Raw genomic sequence first — 18,792 nt, forward strand, 5'->3', positions numbered from 1 at the left:
CATGTTGCCAAAATTTATTTTATTTGATACAATGTATTGTAAAACCAGAAAACTTCACATGCATGTGATATGAATTTTGAAAATTTTGCAAGAGCCAAGCTTTACACACAAGAATGTTTACAAGTCTACACTATGTATAATGAATGCCAATGGCAATTTAAGAAAATTTCATGCAGTGGAAAAGGCCATCAGCTCCAATTCACAAAAATTCCATGTCGCAAATATTTCTGTTTTTGCAGTATGAACAAAACAGTAAGTCTTAGTAATATTATCTGTTGTGCAATGACTGTACTATTTCTTGTAGACCTTTGAGGGGTGAAAGACAATGGACATATCTCATCTTGGGTTTCCTGCATGGAACATGTCCAAGACATGTCTTCAGGTGTATGGGACTAAAAGAAAAAACAACACTCGATCATCAAGAGGAACTAGAAGGCCAGGTAAGAGCATCAAATACATGAAAGTTCCTGTTGGCCATGCATTTATTCTTGTCCGGGTAAAATTTTAAAAGTAACATTCCAGCAATATTTTTCTTGTTTTCGACAAGTAAGAAATAATAAAATAAATTTGCTTGTGACTGTGTGATGCATGTCCATTTTATGAGAAACTATTCATGTGCTAACATGAATCAGGTGACTTTTGGAAAACCCATTTGAGAACTTTTTGTGTGTATGTTTAATTGTTAGGTCATACAATTACATGTAATACAATTCATAACCAATGAACAAAGTTCAGGATCTCCCTTTGGGATCTTGAGTTATGGTGCCTTTGTGGGTTTTTTTCTTGAAAACGTGATATTTTCAACAGCATGATTTTTTTTTAAAATACATACATGTGTACAAGAATTTTGAATGCTAGTGAAAATTTAATGTCACAAAAAGGCCATCAGCATCAATTTACAAAAATGTGCTGTGGAAATACCTTACTTTACAATACTGGTTACACTTACTGGTCCAATACTGGTCTAACAATGACAGGTCAAATTAGTAGAAAAAATGGGTTATTGTGCATCCCTGCTATACACATATTGCACCTTCAATGACAAATTTAGTTATAACTTCTTTAGTACCTATAACAACACTGCAAGTATTGCTTATGTAGTTATGTAGCAAGTCTAATTTTTCGCAAATCATTGGTTAAATTCGCGATTGTGGAGCGCCATACGGAACAGAAAAATGTATGCGTGCACATGACATTTATGTCAGGATCTGAGTTACAATATTTTTGCATGTTTCATAGGTTTGCGAATAGCACTGTACTGGTGAAAGTAGCCAAAATAACCTTTCAAAATATTCATAGTGTGTAGTAGCATGGAGTAAAATGTCAGTTTTACCTGGTCATGTACATGTACAATTGTACAAGAGGGCTCTTTCTTTCAGGGATTCCATACAATAAGATTATGACTAAAGCTTTTGCTGCTTGGTGTTTTTGTTTATTTGATTGATTTTAGTTCTGTCCACCAGCCAAAAGAGCCTATTTGAAAGCCCAAGAAAGTTCGCCAATGGAGGAGATGCCATTCATGGCCATCACACAGCAACCAGCCATACAAGAAAAGACTGTTAGAAATCTTTCACCGTGCCATCAACATGACCAGCAAGTCCAGAAAACATCATCATCTTGGTTGTCATGGCAAGGTGGAAAGTTGAATGAGTGGAAGGAGGCACTGGAATCATGTGACAGTGTACAAGGAAGGGAGGAATCTTGTGAGGAGACGCAATCTACAAACATCCAAAGGCTAGAAGATGATGGTGTAGTAGGAAGTTCCTGTGTAGAGTTTGGAGGAGACAGGCGTTCACCAGACTGGCAGACATCAGAGAATCTCCACAAACAACTCATGGTATGAAACACTCGTATTCTGAATACCAAACCTTTATTCACATGTCAGGCTTTCTGATTAGCGTGGGAATAGGAATCTCCCCTTTCCTCTCTTCTGCCCATTCCCTCTAAAAGTAATGTTTTTTTGTGTTATCTGCTGCGGGTTGAAATTATAACACAATAGAAAACAGAAGATACCTCAAAGAACAAGGTATAGACACACTTGTTTAGGTTGCAACACTTGTTTTAATGTAACCTGATAAACTTCAATAAAATGAGATAAACGACACATATGAACACGTCAACTATATGAAGAAAGAACACCAACTGAAGCTGTGATGGAAGAAGGCCAAAACTTAAAATCATTAAAAAAAAAAAAATGGCCAAGATTCCTGGTGCACCAAATTTTGACAAACGGCATCGCCATAGCCAGTGGGAATGTAGTGTGAACCAAGCATTTGTGGTTACATGGGGCATGACTTGTACCCTTTTATCCCCTCAGTCCCTATTCAATTACTCTTAGTAATTGTATGTCTTCCATGAGCATCATGGCAAAGGAAATCGTGCACTGAGTACAAGTATTCAGTTTTGTGGTCCCAATCCAAATTGGTAAAAAGTAATGAATTTTAATAGATTGAATATAATAACCTACTTTTGGCACTAGTGTCATGTCACAACAGCCAACCAACTTTGTTTGGAAACATGCAGTTGCATTAGACTGAAGATGCTCACACACCTCTGAGGCAAAGACACGAGTGAGTTTCTTGAAGAATATTTTGACATTTCACCTCATTTTGTGTGAATGATTCATACCAAGATAACAATATTTCTTGAAATTCTTAAACAATGAATCCATCCCCGCTAGAAACAAAAAACCATAGTCATTGTTCTTGTTGTCACTTCAAAACGTTGTATGCACATATACTAGGTGTTTCAAAAAACATTTCCCAATTTTGATCATAAATATTTCAAAAACCATTCATTCGATAAAACTGTCATTAATATGAGTAATAGCTGGATAGTGTACAATTTGGTTGCAGGTAATTTGCACGTGAAAGCATAAATCAGTTTCATTAAATCTAAGATTGATTTTGAAGTAAGGTTTCAGATTTTGGTCAGATTTTAACCCTCTGTACAAAAATTGAACTTCACACAGGAACCAATGATGTGTATGTGAGTGTGTGCTGACAATGGCCCTGAACAATGGATATGCCTGAACCACATGTTGACTAGGTGTTAGTCTCGCGCTCCCTGGCACATGAATGCTTAATCAATAATTCATGTGGATTGCCCTGGGCACTGCTAGTCTGAATTCATGCACGGTAAAGTGCTTGCAAACACCACATTTCATTCCAGCTGGCAATCATTTTCAAATTTTGCTTCTGACATATCACTAAATTTGGGATATAAATAAGCATGAATGATCTGAAGTTCCTCATTTTAATACAACTGTCTACTAATTAAATAGTCTGACAAATTTTTCGCTTTTTCGATAAAAAGAGATATTTTTTGGTAAAGAGTTCAGCAGCATTTATCATTGGGGCGATTTGTTTCAGAGTAGATTTATTTAAGGCTCCGTATACACAAGTGTATTATACTCTAATTGATTTTCTTTACTTCCTGTTACCACGTTTACGATAGAACAGAAGGTATTCATCGTAATTTTGTTTTTCAGAAGTAGGGAGAGCACTGACGCGACTCAACGACAGTATCGACAGGCGTTTGACTTTACACAGATACTGCCAGAGGCTGAATAAAGACTAGCTGTGATAGTGGAATTTCTCATGAATGAATAATGAAGCATTCAAACCCTGGCCATTGTTCAGGATCATTGTCAGAGTGTTAACCACACACTCACATACACACCCATTGACCCCTGTGCAAAGGGAAATTTTGTACAGAGGGTTGAAAATAGAGCAAAGTCTGGAACCTAACTTTGAAATTAATCATGGATTTCATGAAACTTATTTATGCTTTCATATTTAAACTACCTTCAACCAAATTGTACACTATTCAGCTATCACTCATATCAATGACAGTGTTATCTGATATATAGTTTTTGAATTATTAAGAATCAAAAGTGGGAAATGTTTTTTGAAACACCTAGTACTTTGTGTTCAGCACAGACTCTGCAGAACGGGAAAGAGGAAACATGGATAGCGTGAATTTGGTTTTCAATGTTTTATTTGTCATGTGTTTTTGAAAGCAGCATGTCAAGAAATGGAGCCTTGTTGTATCCGATCAGGTAAATGTTTTTCTTTCTCATGATGTGCTTAAAGTGTCCTCATTATACACGTGTAACTGGATTCTTGGTATATCAAGCCCATTGTAACCTATTCGTTCTGCCATAGGTTTACATGCAAAGGAAAATGGGACCGACTCGATCATCTCATTCAAAGCAGTTACTCATTATGACTGAACTTGTTATAACAGGGAATTCTGTATTGACAATTGGCTACACCATCTGAGGGGCTGGTGCTCTTCCAGCTATGGGAGTCTCTGCATGTCAGTCAGTACATGGGATTACTAGGCAAAGTGAGAAAATCCTCCTTTACCTCACCTTGGTTTCTTATGAATTTGGGGGCATCCTACATATATTCCTCCTGGCCCAGCAGCTAGTACAACAAGCATTCCTGGTTCACCCTAAAAGTTGTGGTAGCAACTTTAGGACCATCTGGCCAGTTTCACAGACCTGGTGGTAAATTGTTGTAGCTTTATGCGGTCACTCACTGCAGCTGCGTTAACTCAGTTTTTCGTATAGTTTCACCCCTAGGGGGACCACTCTCTAAACTCATCCCCATGTCCCTGCTGGTCAGATCCCTGTGTTTGATGTGGGCATCATGAGAATTCCCGCTTCAAGGGAAGCTCCTTTGAACCCCTCTCCCTCTCCCTCAGTGAATGGATGCTTAGTGATTGTGATGGGGGCCTACCTGCTTCCCATCACACCTCCAGCACTTGGCCACCCTTCAAATCTTGTCATCATATCAACTGCTTATATGCAACTGCTGGTTATCAAGAACATGGTCCAACATCATGTGCTACTTTTACAGATGAACAATTTCACAGTATAACTTGCATGTTCCCTTGCCATGTCTTTTATTAGTCACATTAATATCACAGAAACATGCAAGTTATGCTGAGTCGAGGGGAAGGTGCATTCCATTGTCTTTTGTTAAACATTTCAGTACTTTAGCAATGATTGACAGATGAGGTCATCTGAGGAATATTGGTTTGGAAGGATTTTTTGTGGGCATTCCCAAATAAGAAAAATAGAAGAAAAAGATATTAAAAATATACGTGTATGGAATGTTTCTAGATATTCGTTTCACCACAAACGTGATGTTGAGGGTATCATAAATCAACACAAATCAACATGCATTTGGATTTCAGGGGCCCAAAATGTTGTGGTATACCCACACCATTTTGAACATCAATAAAGCAGTCTGCTGAACAAGCCGAGGCAAATTTGACATAAGTGGACCCAAAAGTTTTCTTCAGTCTGACTGATCGGAGATAAACAAGATTGACTGTAAATTTTTTAGAGTGGGTCTCAATATGTGCAAATACTCCCATATCATGCCCTTCCATGTTTTCTCTGTTTCACCTGATGATCAGAAACAGGTGGAGAGTCCAGACCTGCAGCAGGTGAGGCAGGAGACACTCAGAGCCAAGGCTGAGAAGCTACAGGCACAGCTCCACTACATGAGGGTCAGTACAAAGTATACTTCATTTGGTGTGTTTAGGGAATTGCACCCATTTATTTCTGTGGAAAATTTGACCCATCATATTATGAAATCAGGAAAAGTGTCAGCAAAATTATTTGAATTCCAGAGTAAGCATCATTAGAGGGATGTCTTCCTCTCAGGCTTGAAATGAAATTCCACACTATCCTTACACTGACTTACAAATAAAGAAAAGTCTGCGAAACTGAAGGGTAGAATATTCATCAACAGCAGACTTAAAGTAAAGATTGTTACATTGCCTTGTGCTTTCACTGAATATTGATATTGCTCATGAATGCAAATTAACTGAGGTGATGATGTGAACTCTCATCATTACCATTGGTTTGTTCACAAAGATCTCACTACAAGATAATTTTTGACTGATAATTCATTCAGAAGCTTTGACTCCTTCCCCTAATAGTCATACAGTCAGGCCTCAATCATGCGGCCATCTCTTAACCAAACTTCTTTATCATCAGGATATGTTAGGACTCGAAGAAAGTGATTTCAAACTCAGTTAAAACTCCTTCCAAACTCTTCCGATTCACCCATAACATTTCCAACAGAAACATTTTATAGATTTTATGTTGAAGTGTTTCAATTTCCTTTGAAAATAAACTAGAATTTCAAGTTGGCTAAGTCAGATCATAATACTGTAGTATTCGCTTCCTATCTAACTACCACTTGGTCCACAGCGACATGTTTGTACAGTGCACTCCTGTTACAACGAACACGGTTGTAACGAAATTTCGTTAGAACGAAGTAAATCTTCTGGTCCCAAAATTATCACCATTAAAGTCTATGGTACAAAATTTGCTTATAACGAACACAGTTACAGCGAAATTTCCGTTATAACGAAGTCTTTTCCGAGCGCCACAGACAAAGAAAAACAAAAGAAATGTGCTCCATTATAACAAAATGCGAATTGCTTTCGAAAATACGTAGCGGAACAAGCATTTATAGCGTCTCTGCATGGGTGAACGCTTCACACCACTGTGTGTTCGCTCCTTGTGTCACACACAGTTTCTGAGGGGAACTTGCGTTTATTATTGTAATACAGTTATTCCATCACATTTCACATAGCTTTGCAGTGTATGATGAATATTCAGCAAACATAATATACGTGGTTCCTTGTTTTTGTTATATATTGTATTTGTTGGGTTATAACGAAATTTCGTTATAACGAAAGAAAACTGCCGGTCCCGAGCATTTTGTTATAACAGGAGTGCACTGTACATTGTTTCTCCCATATCTGGCCAAACCACGTATCTGAAAAGGCGCCACTCCAGACATAGCTGGATAACAGAGGTCTTACTGTGCCTGGCTTTTTGTAACACAATGTTCAACATGTGATGCAAGGGATACAAGTGTCCAATTTCACTTCATATCAGTAACAACAAAATAATATATTATGAATGAATAAGGATTTGTGTGTAGATCAGTTGGAGAGTTGCAAATAAATGGCAGCACCACATCAGCTGATTGTCTGTCTGAATATATGTAAATTTCTCCATAGCAACAAAATATAAAGTCTCTGTGATTCTGATCTTTGGCCTAATAAGATGTGTCTTCCTGATTACTCTTTACACTCTCCCTGATTTGGATACAGGAACCCTAATACGCTGTCATTGCAACTTATACCACTATGATATACATGTAGCGGAAGCATATCAATCTTTAAGATTTTTAAACATTCATTTGACATCACATTTTGATGAAACTGCTACCATTTAAATCACATTTTGATTTTTTGTTAGGGTGTATACCTTTTTGCATTTTCATCTTTCTTTTGTTTTGTAAATGAAATGCCCATGGTTCAATCTTGCATGCGTAAGCAGTTATGGTAGTTGGGTAGTTGGGCTTATGCATAGGTGACAGTGAGGCTCAACAGGGTCAAAAGAGAGTAAGTCTTTTCTTTTTTAATCTTTCCATACCTAGAAGTAATATAGTTGTGTTATATTTAATTTAGATAAAGGAAGTGGTAGACAATGTTAGTTGTTTATAACAGTGACAGTAGTAACCAGACTAGCCATTTGAAGGGGACGGCTATTCGGGGCAAGGGACCAAAGGAATGAAGTTGACATTTTCATCGCCTCTTCTCCCATGATGACATTTTCACCAAACTTGGCAGAAATCATTCTGTGTACAGTGGGCAGGGGTGCAGAGTTGCTCTAAAATTATTCATGTGCCTCCAGTCTCATGGGCCAAGGACTTTGTTTATAGTTTCCTCTATGCTCTGAATACAGGGATGTAAATAGAGATGAATTAGATGACATGACAAGGCGGTACAGTCAAGTACTATCCTTCATTTTGCCAGCCTTGTGTGTGCTCTGCTGAGATGACCCTTCATCCGTACTGCTTGTTTGGGACATTTTCCACCACCCCTTCCCCTTAGTTTTTATTATACACTGTACCCCCACCCACACATGGTGTGTATGTGGGTATAAGAATCACTCTGAGGTCGGGTGGCCGGTCGGGCGGGCGGTCAGTCTGTTGCAAAATTTTGTGGATCGAACTCCTCTCTCAGTTTTTGAGCATTTGTGACCCGCTGCAATAAAAGGATCCGAAAGTCGGGGTGGACAATTTTCTGAAAATGACCTGATATTATTCCTTACTCTTCCACTTTAATGACATAAATAACATGGCTCATAAAAGTACTCGGATGCGGAGATATCGATGATTTCATTGGCACATCTCGAGTGGTTTGGGAAATCAGTGTTTCAAGAAAACCGCCTTCAAAGTTTTCGTTCCGACGCTATCGTGATACAGGGGAAGCAAGACAGTTCTCACTGTTTGACAAAAGAAGGTACACTCCTAGCAACCTCCGCGATGTTCATTCAAGCTTAGCGCCAGCGATCTACGCATGACCAATCAGTAACCAGGATGCCACGCACTGACCAATGAGATCACTCCCTCCTTGCGAGGGGTGGAGTCTAGCTGTGGCGCTAAATCCAAATCTTCGGACACGTTTCTGTTCCGTTGAAAGTCAGAAAATCATGGCCCAGAACAGCACTATTTTCTTGCCTTTCCATTGATCATTTAGCTTCGAAATTTCGGCAGATGATAGAAGATACATTAGACTCCAAACCCTGTCAAAGACAGAAATCTGAACATTTTGACGGATTTTGATGATCTGACTTCAAACTCGATTTTCTAGACTCACCCGTCAGCGACTGCAGGATTCTTTTGTTGCAGCGGGTCACATTTGACCACAAATTTGGCATACGTGTGAGTCATGTGACTGCTATCAAAGGTAGATATGCAAGACACCTTTTTCGCTAGTATCACATAATGCATTGCCATGGCAATGGCATATTTTCATTTTAAAGATTGTGGATCGAACTACTCTCATTTTTTTAGCAAGTCACTCCAAATTGGCATGTGTGACCGCTATCAAAGGTAGATGAAAGGCACCTTTTTTGTTAGCATCGCATAATGCGTTGCCATGGCACCGGCATATTTTCATTAAAAATTGTGGATCAAATTACTTTGTCAGTTTTTGAGCAAATCACCCCAAATTTGGCATGTGTGACCGCTATCAAAGGAAGATGTGCAAGGCACCTTTTTCGTTAGTATTCCATAATGCGTTGCCATGGCAATGGCAAATTCTTAAAAAAATCTTACAAAATGTTGTGGATCGAACTACTCTCTCATCTTTTGAGCAATTGACCCCAAATTTTGCATATGTGACCGCTATCAAAGGTAGATGAAAGGCACCTTTTTTGTTAGCATCGCATAATGTGTTGCCATGGCACCGGCATATTTTCATAAAAATTTGTGGATCAAACTACTCTTTCATTTTTTGAGCAATTGACCCCAAATTTGGCATTTGTGACCGCTATCAAAGGTAGATATGCAAGACACCTTTTTTGTTCGTATTGCATGATGTATTGCCATGGCAACAGCAATTTTTTTTTAAATCTTACGAAATGTTGTGGATCGAACTAACTCTCAGTTTTAGAGCAATTTGATTGAAATTTGGGATATATGATCAAGGTAATGTGTAGGACGCCTTTTTTGTTCATGAATAAATCTGTTGCCATGGCACCAGCATTTTTTTATACCAATCTTACAAAAATATGTGGATCAACCTAGCTCCCTGAGTTTTTGAGTATTTGACTTGAATTTTGGCACAATATGTGACCACTACAGTATGTAGATGTGCAGAACACATCTTCTATCGATGTTCAACTGTGCATTTCCATGGTAACAGCATTTTTTCACTAAAAAGAATACAAAGATATTGTGGATTCTGCAAACTCCCTCAGTCTGAGCATTTGGCTTGAAATTTGGCACATGTGACTGCTATAGTACTTAGATGTGCGAACTTAATCTTCTGTCATTGTTGAACAATGTGTTGCCATGGTAACAACATTTCTTCACTAAAAAGCATACAGAAATATTGTGGACTCAGCTTGCACCCTCAGTCTTTAAGCTTTTAGCGCGCACACAGCTGAAGGTTTATCACGTAACAAAGGCTTCTACCAGTATATTGAGAAATCGGGCGATTTTTCAGCTTGTATACCCATGAATGGAAATTACTGATCTCTATGGAAGAGCCCAAAGAGCTTTTTCACAGTGGTGGAGAGGAGAAAAATCTCTTTGGGAAGAGCAAGATCATCGGTGGAAAGTAACTGCTTGGCGGAGGTCTGCGCTCTCAGAGTGCTTTTCTAGAGTCTTACTGATTCAGTGCTGAAGCGAAAAATTGCTGGTGTTGATACCTGCATATAATTTTGGAGTACCAACCGATGTATTCTTAGCTCTTTTAGCACTTGATGAAGAGGACTTATCTTCACGTAGGTCAGGGTTAAAATGTGCACCTCCCTGTTTGAAGTTGGGTTTTGCTTTGTCCGCAGTTTTATCTGATATAATGTGAGTAGCACTTATCACATTATTTGTATTACATTGACCAAGCATTTCTGGTGATTCACTCTCAGGGTTGACTGAACAATATAGCCTTGAGAAATTTAAAGTGCTAGAGAACTGCACTACACATGCAATCCTATACTGCCCAACCCACCTCAAAATGCTTTAGTATACCGGTACTTAATGTGCATCTGTACTTTCAGGAAGGCTACAGTGGCATTATGACCTGTCAAAGCATTAGCTCTGCTGTTACGTGTAGTGTGATGCTGAGATTTGATGCAGAGCAGTAATTTTGCTTGTTTGAGAACAAACAATAAAAAGCCACTTCCTCATTAAGGTCCAGCTGCAAAGACTGCTTCTTAGTGTCGTTTTGTTTTATTTTTTGTCTCACCCACATAGCGGAAGCAAGACATTGTCATCATTTTTCTGTCAGCATCATGGCATCTTCAACAATTTGGTATGCTCTCTCTAACTTTCCACAGCTTTGAGCTCTGACCACCAAACTCACACCACAGGTACATAACCTAATGATGCTGGTCAAGTTTATGTGAGTGAAGTCTGACAAGCTTAAAGGTCAACATGTCAATGAACTTTACCTTATGATTATTGTGGTGTACTTTCAATAACTTTCCACAGCTTTGAGCTGTGATCACCAACTTCACACCATAGATGCATCACCTAGAGATGCCGGTCAAGTTCAAAATGTTGAATTCCAACAAGGTCAAAATATCAATGAAGTTCCTGTGATTTAAGAACTGTAGTATTTGCTCTCAATAACTTTCCACAGCTTTGAGTTATGACCTCAAAACTCACACCACAGGTACAAGATCACCTAAAGATGGCAGTCAAGTTTGAATTTATATTGGTTATGTTGGATAAGGTCAATAGATCAATTGAAAAACACTAGAATCACAAATTGCAATATACTGACAGGTAAGACATCACTTTGCATATCAATATGCCTTGTTTATTAATTGTTCTGAGGAAAGTTCTAGTGTTTTAGAGTGGTTTTGAGCCACGAAAGTGAGGGGGATGGATTAATATGTGGCAGAGATAGGCTGAGGAGGAGCTTGGAAGGGTTTGCCAGAGGAAGGATGATACCAGTGTAACGTGCGATATTCTCTTTGATATACTGGCAAAATATTCTGCATTTTAACTTAAAAATCAATATTGCACAAAAATCAAAACATATGATCTCAGCAGTTGGTCAATTCAGTATGCACAAATCTCATGGCTGGATCACAGTGTACAAGATTGGCACACACAACAGCACTGCACAATTTGTTGCATAGGGAAAGAATAACGATTGTTTGTGGTTGTCCCAAGGAAAGCTTCAGTTTGCCCCAGATGAAGACATTATCCTTTTCCTCATTTTCTTCCAAATGACTGATCAGGGGCATGTTGCATAAAGAGCTACAATTGGTTGCAACTTGTGAAATCAAATAAAATTCCTCCATTTGTTGCATGAACAAGTTACACTTGATATCAAATATGACTTATGATTGACATCAAATGTAACTTCACAGATGATCCAAGAGCTTGTGTAAAAAGTTCTGTGAGATTATTCTGTCAACGTTACTGCCCTCTAGAGCCAGAAGGGTACAGGTCCTGCTGGCAGTACGGTAAACCAGTTCACAGTTCCAATCTGTGCATGTGCAGTTAAAGGTCATTGCAGACCCTCTGTTGAAATGGATTTGCAACTGAGGTATTCAATACCTAGATAGGGCTTTATGACAACTACATTATAAATGATCCAGGTGCAGATTGGTATTTACAGGTGAATGTGATTCTTTTCAGCAACATTGACAAAAGCCATTCATGCAGCACTGACATGTAAATTACCACTTCCTGCATGGCTGTTTTTAACTGCCCTTCTTGAAGACTATTCCATGATTTGCAAAGTGTGTGGTTGGAGAGGTCATTGCAAACTAGTGCTACATGTAACTGTGAACTGGCTTATTGCAAATCAAATCACTTACGAGTGCAGTAAAAATAGAAAAAATCAAAGATATTTTAAAGGAGATAAGTCATACAGTGGTATGGAACCCCCACTTCAGGAATCAACTGTACTGCTTGCCCTGCAGGTTACTGCACTCTGATTCTATGATAATGATAACATTATCATAGCTTTAACGGGCTTTAACTTAATACTACTGTATACGCTATAATTTTCGCGTACATAAATTTTCGCGAATTGCCGCTGTCACACATTTTCGCGAGTGGTTAAATTCGCGATTGGGGGACCAGAGAAAATATGAAGTGGCAAAGAAAGTGTGAATTTTCAACTTACTAGCAAATAAGAATGATACTAGTTATACACTGTGCACATGAAAAAAACTTACCAAACTCTGCGATCTAGTAAGTTAGAATTCACCATTTTTGAAGTGGTTAAGTCCATCGCGCTAGATTTCTGACGAGTGGTCCCCTTGCGATAATGGATTGGCTCTCTACAGTATTCGTAAGTAGACGTCGACGTGCGTAAACAAGCTTAGCCAGTATGGTCTGTTCGGTAAGCCGTGACATGGTATACTATAGTACTGAAAATGTTCGTATCATCAAGGCAAGGGATTCATTTTGGAAGGTAATATTTTCGCGTGTTGTTAATTTCGCGAATAGCTCCCGACTCGCGAAATTCACGAAAATAAAACCCCCGCGAAATATATAGCGTATACAGTATCATTATTTGCCACCATTATCTATTAAAGTAGGTGAATGATAAAATCATATTTGCTCTAGATATCAAAGGTACTCACCATCACAGAAAAAAGATGAGTCTAACTCTTTTTAATCATTCTGCTTGAGATAACCAGGTCTATCACTAACATTGACTATCAAGGGAAATGGTAATAGAAATATGCTTTACCTCATTACTAGCAAGATTATACCAAGGCTGATGTCGGATGTACCCTGAAAGGGCTGAGCATGCTAGAAATGTAAGTTTATATAATACTCATTAAATCTTGTAAGAATGATTACTGGGACCCGTAGCTATCAGCCAAGTATGAGTCCTACAGTTTGTGTTAGATTGTCCGTAAAAACCAATGAAATGGCCATGTAGGTAGTGAATCTTGTCACATTCACATTTTACACCATTGTTGTTCTTTCCATATAGATGTTGGGCCTTTTGGGTGGGCAACCTACACGGCTCTCGTGAAGATAGCCCTGCTTAACCCGTTCAGGACGAGTCCCGAGTATACTTGGGCAAGGCTCTATGGGAAAATGCGTGTTGTAGCGAATTCAGTCCATCCTCAATGGGTTAATGTTAGTCATATTTGTCATCACAACTGTCAAAGTTGTTGCTGCAGTAATTATAAAAGATCAACTTGGTCCAATAAGAAGAGCACAAGTGCGAACTCTTCTACACATATTCATAGAAATGCATACCACAGGTTGTGAAAATCATGACTGTACAGTGCCAATAACCCCCCCCAAAAAAAAACAAAAAAAACAAAAAAAACAAAAAAAACAAAACATTACTTCAGCTCTAGCTGACCATAGTAGTCTCACTTTACAATTTCTATGTCATGTTAGCACCCAAGGTTTTAGTGATTGAAAGTCAGGAAGGTGGATCAATTTATGGATGACAGTAAATTTGGAGAATTATGAGGTAGCATCTATAGGCTTCTTAACTGTCAATCATAGCACTAGAAAAACTCACTCGCCCACAAGTTCCTCACAGATGTCGCATATTTGTAATTACATCCCTCACAAATGATTCCTTGTCCAATGATTGGTCGAGAGCACTGAAAATGACAAAACATATTTCTACCATGAAAATCCTTGTTCCATAAGAGTCTTACTATATTCCCTAAGAAAATAGTAAATATAAAATAGAAAATAGTATAGAAAATAGTAAAAAAAGTAAAATAAACTACATCACACTGGTGATCTCGGTCATGATGTTTTTGCTTCGCAAGAGATTTCATGTACGAATGAATGGGTATCGTACCATCTTCGCTTTTGATATGGAGAAGACAAGGTCAATTTTCACATACAAATGAATGAGTATCTCACGCTGCAGACATGCTTATCCTCAATGCATGTAAAAAAAAAGTGTGTGGGAGAAAATAAATACTATGTCTATTAGAGAGACTCTTATAAAGCACTCATTCTACCTAAAAGGATACCCATGGCATTGTGGAACAGAATGTTACATTACAATGCAGAGTATCATATGTGACCCTGCATCACAAAACAAACAGAAAGTCGCCAGACATGAAATTTTAGTTAAGAGTATACTCTGAAAGAGCAGACTTTAAGCTTTAAAATGACGTATGACTCAAATCAAATGGACTCTCCTAACCTACAGAGATGCCAAGTTCCAAAAAACTTTTATGAGTGAGATTTTCATGACTCGGCGTTTCGGCGCTCACGCGCATGCGCATGCGAACGAGGAGGGTGTCACCCCTCCCATGGTAGGGAGCTTTTTTGAATGATTAGCTCTTAATGATGCGATCTGGTGCATACTTAAGTGACTATTTTTTACTAATTTTGACAGACAAAAGGGCAATATACCTTCAATTGCAACTATCACTTGAATCCTTTGAGCTATGCTCCTTATTTTTGACACAAATTGCAGACTTCACCCGATGCGTGAGAAAAATGGGTGCCCTGCGTGAGATCGTGAGACAGGCCCTAAATGCTTGAGTCTCACGCAGAATGCGTGAGACTTGGTAGCTCTGAACCTAACAAAACATTGGAAAGAAAACGCACACTCTCGAAAAGTGTGAAACTGAGAAAAGAGGCTCTTAAGTACAGTGTCTATTCAAGCGCTTTAATCTTTACCAAGCCGTGCTGGCTGTGTGATAAATGGGGCAAAAACAGGATGTAAACCACCAGAGTAACAACAATGAAGGGATTATCAAATTAAACTGAAATTGAGCATGCCTTCTTAAGGCCCCGTCACACTACAGCGTATATATCAGCGAATGCCTAGCGGATGGGCAAAATTTGGCAAAGTCCAGATACGCTCTAATCCGCTCGAATTCGCAAGCAAAATGTGGTTTTCAAACGTTCGCCTAACGAATGATGAGCATATGCTAACTGTGTAACGAGCGGATAAAGTAACGAATGAAAGCGAATGCGTACAGTCCGTCCAACGGATGCTGAGCGAACAAAGCGAATGAGCAGCGAATGCCCAACATATGCAGAGCGATACTGCGGCAATCACGTGACGGATCTCGGATGACGCACACTTTACCAAATCATTTTGAGCAGTGACAGTGTCAAGTAATGTTGTCTCTCTAAAAAAAGAAGAGTGAAAATGTTCACTCATGAAGGAGTAAATATAACAGAAAAGAATGATTTTCGAGTGACATTGGAGTGACTTTGGAGTGAAATGTTCATTTTCACTAATTTTGGAGTGACCTCAGGGATCACTCGAAGATTTTGGAGTGATCCCTGAGGTCACTCCAAAATCAGTGAAAAATGAACATTTTTACTCCAAAGTCACTCCAAAGTTACTTCAATTTCACTCGAAACTCACTCTTTTCTGTTATTCACTCCTTCAAGATTGAACATTTTCACTCTTCTTTTTTTAGATAGTTGTGACTGTGAAATGGCCCCAAAAAGAAGGAAGCACAAGTAACCACTAAGTACTCCTGATGTCACTCATTCAAGATTCCCCTAAAAGTGTACTTCCTTCTGATGATCACGTGATGATGATGTTGGCAGTCCAACATCCTCCATTGCGTCTGGTGCCTCCAACTGGAGTCGAACTTTCACAATTCCCAATTTCCATTCAGAGATTCCCATTTACTACAGGTTGACTTTTATAGCAGTGGTTTAGAATAATGTTCTCTTATTACTTAATGCCAGACTATGTATAATGAAATGTCATATGGGGGGGGGGGGGGGGGGGGGCTGTGGCATAGTGGATCCGACTCCCGAACCGAGGACCCGGGTTCGAATCCTGCCCAGTGCTTACATCCTTGGATAAGATTTTTTTTTACCCACGATGTCCTTCTCGACCCAGGTGTATAAATGGGTACCTGGCAACGCTGGGGTAATAATGATGGCAGGGCCCTCTGGTAGAGCAGTGGCAACACTGAAGAGGCTACCCTGGGCAAACATCTACGTTTGGTTAACGTGTGTTGCTGTGCAGATTTGCTGGGCGAATTTGGACGAATGGCGGACGATTGAGAAACGAATGCAGAGCGACCAAAACTTTCAATCAGCGGATGCTAAGCGAACACAGAGCGGATTGTCATTCCGTTCGTCATCCGCTCAAGATTTTGGACATGTCCAAAATCAAAATTTGGCTCCGGCGGATCTCTGCGAATCTCTCCGAACAGCTAGCGGATACAACGAACGTCAAGCGGGTCACGAACGACGAGCAACGGATGTGAGCGTATCTCCAAATTTTCGGATCAGCTGGGCATTCGTTGGCTCGATCCGCTCTAGTGTGACGGGGGCTTTAACACATTCTGTCCATAATTAATGCCAACTTTCAAAGCAGTAGCATCATCCTTTCAAAAGTTTTTAGGGTTGAAAGTGAAGAGTGTGTACAAGGTTTTTATGCCTCCGCCCACGAAGTGGTGCCAGAGGCATTATGTTTTCAGGTTGTCCGTCCGTCCGTCCGTCCGTCCGTCCGTCCGTCCTTCCGTCCGTCCATAATAAATTTTGTGGACAGGGTAACTATCAAAACCTTTTGAGGTATCCTAATGAAACTTGGCATGTATGTGTATTAGGGGGTGAAGTTGTGCCTATTAACTTTTAGGTGCACATGGTCAAGGTCAAAGGTCAAAAGGTCAAGGTCAAATACGTAAAATTTCACTATTTCCTCCATATCTATGCAATGCCTGAAGATATTTTCTTGAAACTTACTGTATACATGTATTACCCAATTAAGATTCCCATTCAAATTGCTTCAGTGGTCTCAGAGAAATGAAGAATTTTGTAGAGCATGTCAGGAATCTCTTCCCTCCAAGTTCTGTCTAGAGTGTTCACACACAAGAGCATCCAAGTGCTAAACTTGGAAGAATCAGAATCATGACATGCTTCACAAAAACCACATTTCTCTCTGACCGCTTAACAAGATTACAGGGGGTTTTCTGCAAAATAGAGCTAAGATGTAATATTATAAGACCCTGAAGTAGCACTTAGACAATTTGATCATATTGGGTGTTAGAAATGCAAAAATTTGATTGTAATTTTTTTGGGGATATACTGTACAGTATGTCCCCCAAAAATTATAATCAGATTTTCACAAGATGTGGGCAATGAGTTATAGTTTCATACCCTGGATTTGTATTTGGATTGATTCACTATTTTTAAAGATATTGTTGCGGAGGGTTCCGTTGTATTTTTTTTTTTTTTTTTTTGGGGGGGGGGGACATTATGGTATAGGGCAAGTCCAAGATAATGTCCCCTCAGATGCTCAAAATTCATCGTGATTTTATCAAAAAGTTATTGATATCATGTTGTAGCCAAAGAGTTAAATCATATATTTCCAGCAAAGAAAATATTGAATTATGCAAATTTATGCAAGAAATATGGCCTTGATTTGCATAAATCAAAAACAAACCTTACGTATGGGACAAATGATAAATATTCATCTAAAATCAGTTGAATTTGTCCTTGACCTAGTTCCTTTATGGACATGACCCCTGTATGAGTTAGTATAATCTGCAATTGGTAAGACAAGGTCAGCACATTAATTATGCAAATTATGCACTTTCCCAGAACATAGTGTCCCATACGTAAGGATTTGAGTATGTTTTTTTAAGTTTTTTCTAAAGATTTGTAACATTGACCAATCATACTTTAGGAAGTTCTAATTTATTCATTTCAACTCCAGATTAGCAAAACTAAATGAGGAAATTTAATTAGTCCTTCATCTTATAACTAATTAAAGTTTGCTTACGTATGGGACAAATGCCTTACGTATGGGACATTACATGCAAAGTGAATGGGAAAACCGCCTTTTGACATGGATGCTATATGTCCTTACATTTGTTTGGTTCATGGTTATCTTTGCACCTACTCTGAAGGATATGTCTATATATCTGCCTCTCCTACTCAGTTGACCTCAGGGAGAGTGTAAGAACAGCATTATTGAGTCATTCTATGATTAAGAAAGGGATATAAAGAATATTCATTTATACTTGTATTTTCTTATTTTCATTACAGGCTGTGCAGCTGGTCTTAAATTAACATTCCCCATTAACATTTTGATATTGGACATTTTCTTAATTCAGTTATCATTTTCAACTTTACCTCTCTACAAAATGACTTTGTCCAAGAATGGGATTCTCTGAGTGTCATTTTAGGTGCAGTACACTGTTCAGCATGTACCACAGGTTGTACAGCCTCAAAAGCGAAATCAAAACAATTGTGCTTATGGCGCGCATCAATGACAACATTATAGGTCTTACTGAAAAGAAAAATC

At 38.8% G+C, this 18,792-nt stretch overlaps 1 pseudogene; it reads left to right on the forward strand.

Moving 5' to 3' along the window:
• The first annotated feature begins 361 nt into the window (after positions 1-361).
• LOC139742839 (uncharacterized) overlaps positions 362-18,792 on the forward strand; it is a 32,563-nt pseudogene continuing 14,132 nt past the window's right edge.

Source organism: Diadema antillarum, unplaced genomic scaffold (genome assembly GCF_040938485.1).
Source record: "Diadema antillarum isolate AM-2024a unplaced genomic scaffold, OU_Dant_1.0 seq00001023_RagTag, whole genome shotgun sequence".
NCBI lineage: Eukaryota > Metazoa > Echinodermata > Echinoidea > Diadematoida > Diadematidae > Diadema > Diadema antillarum.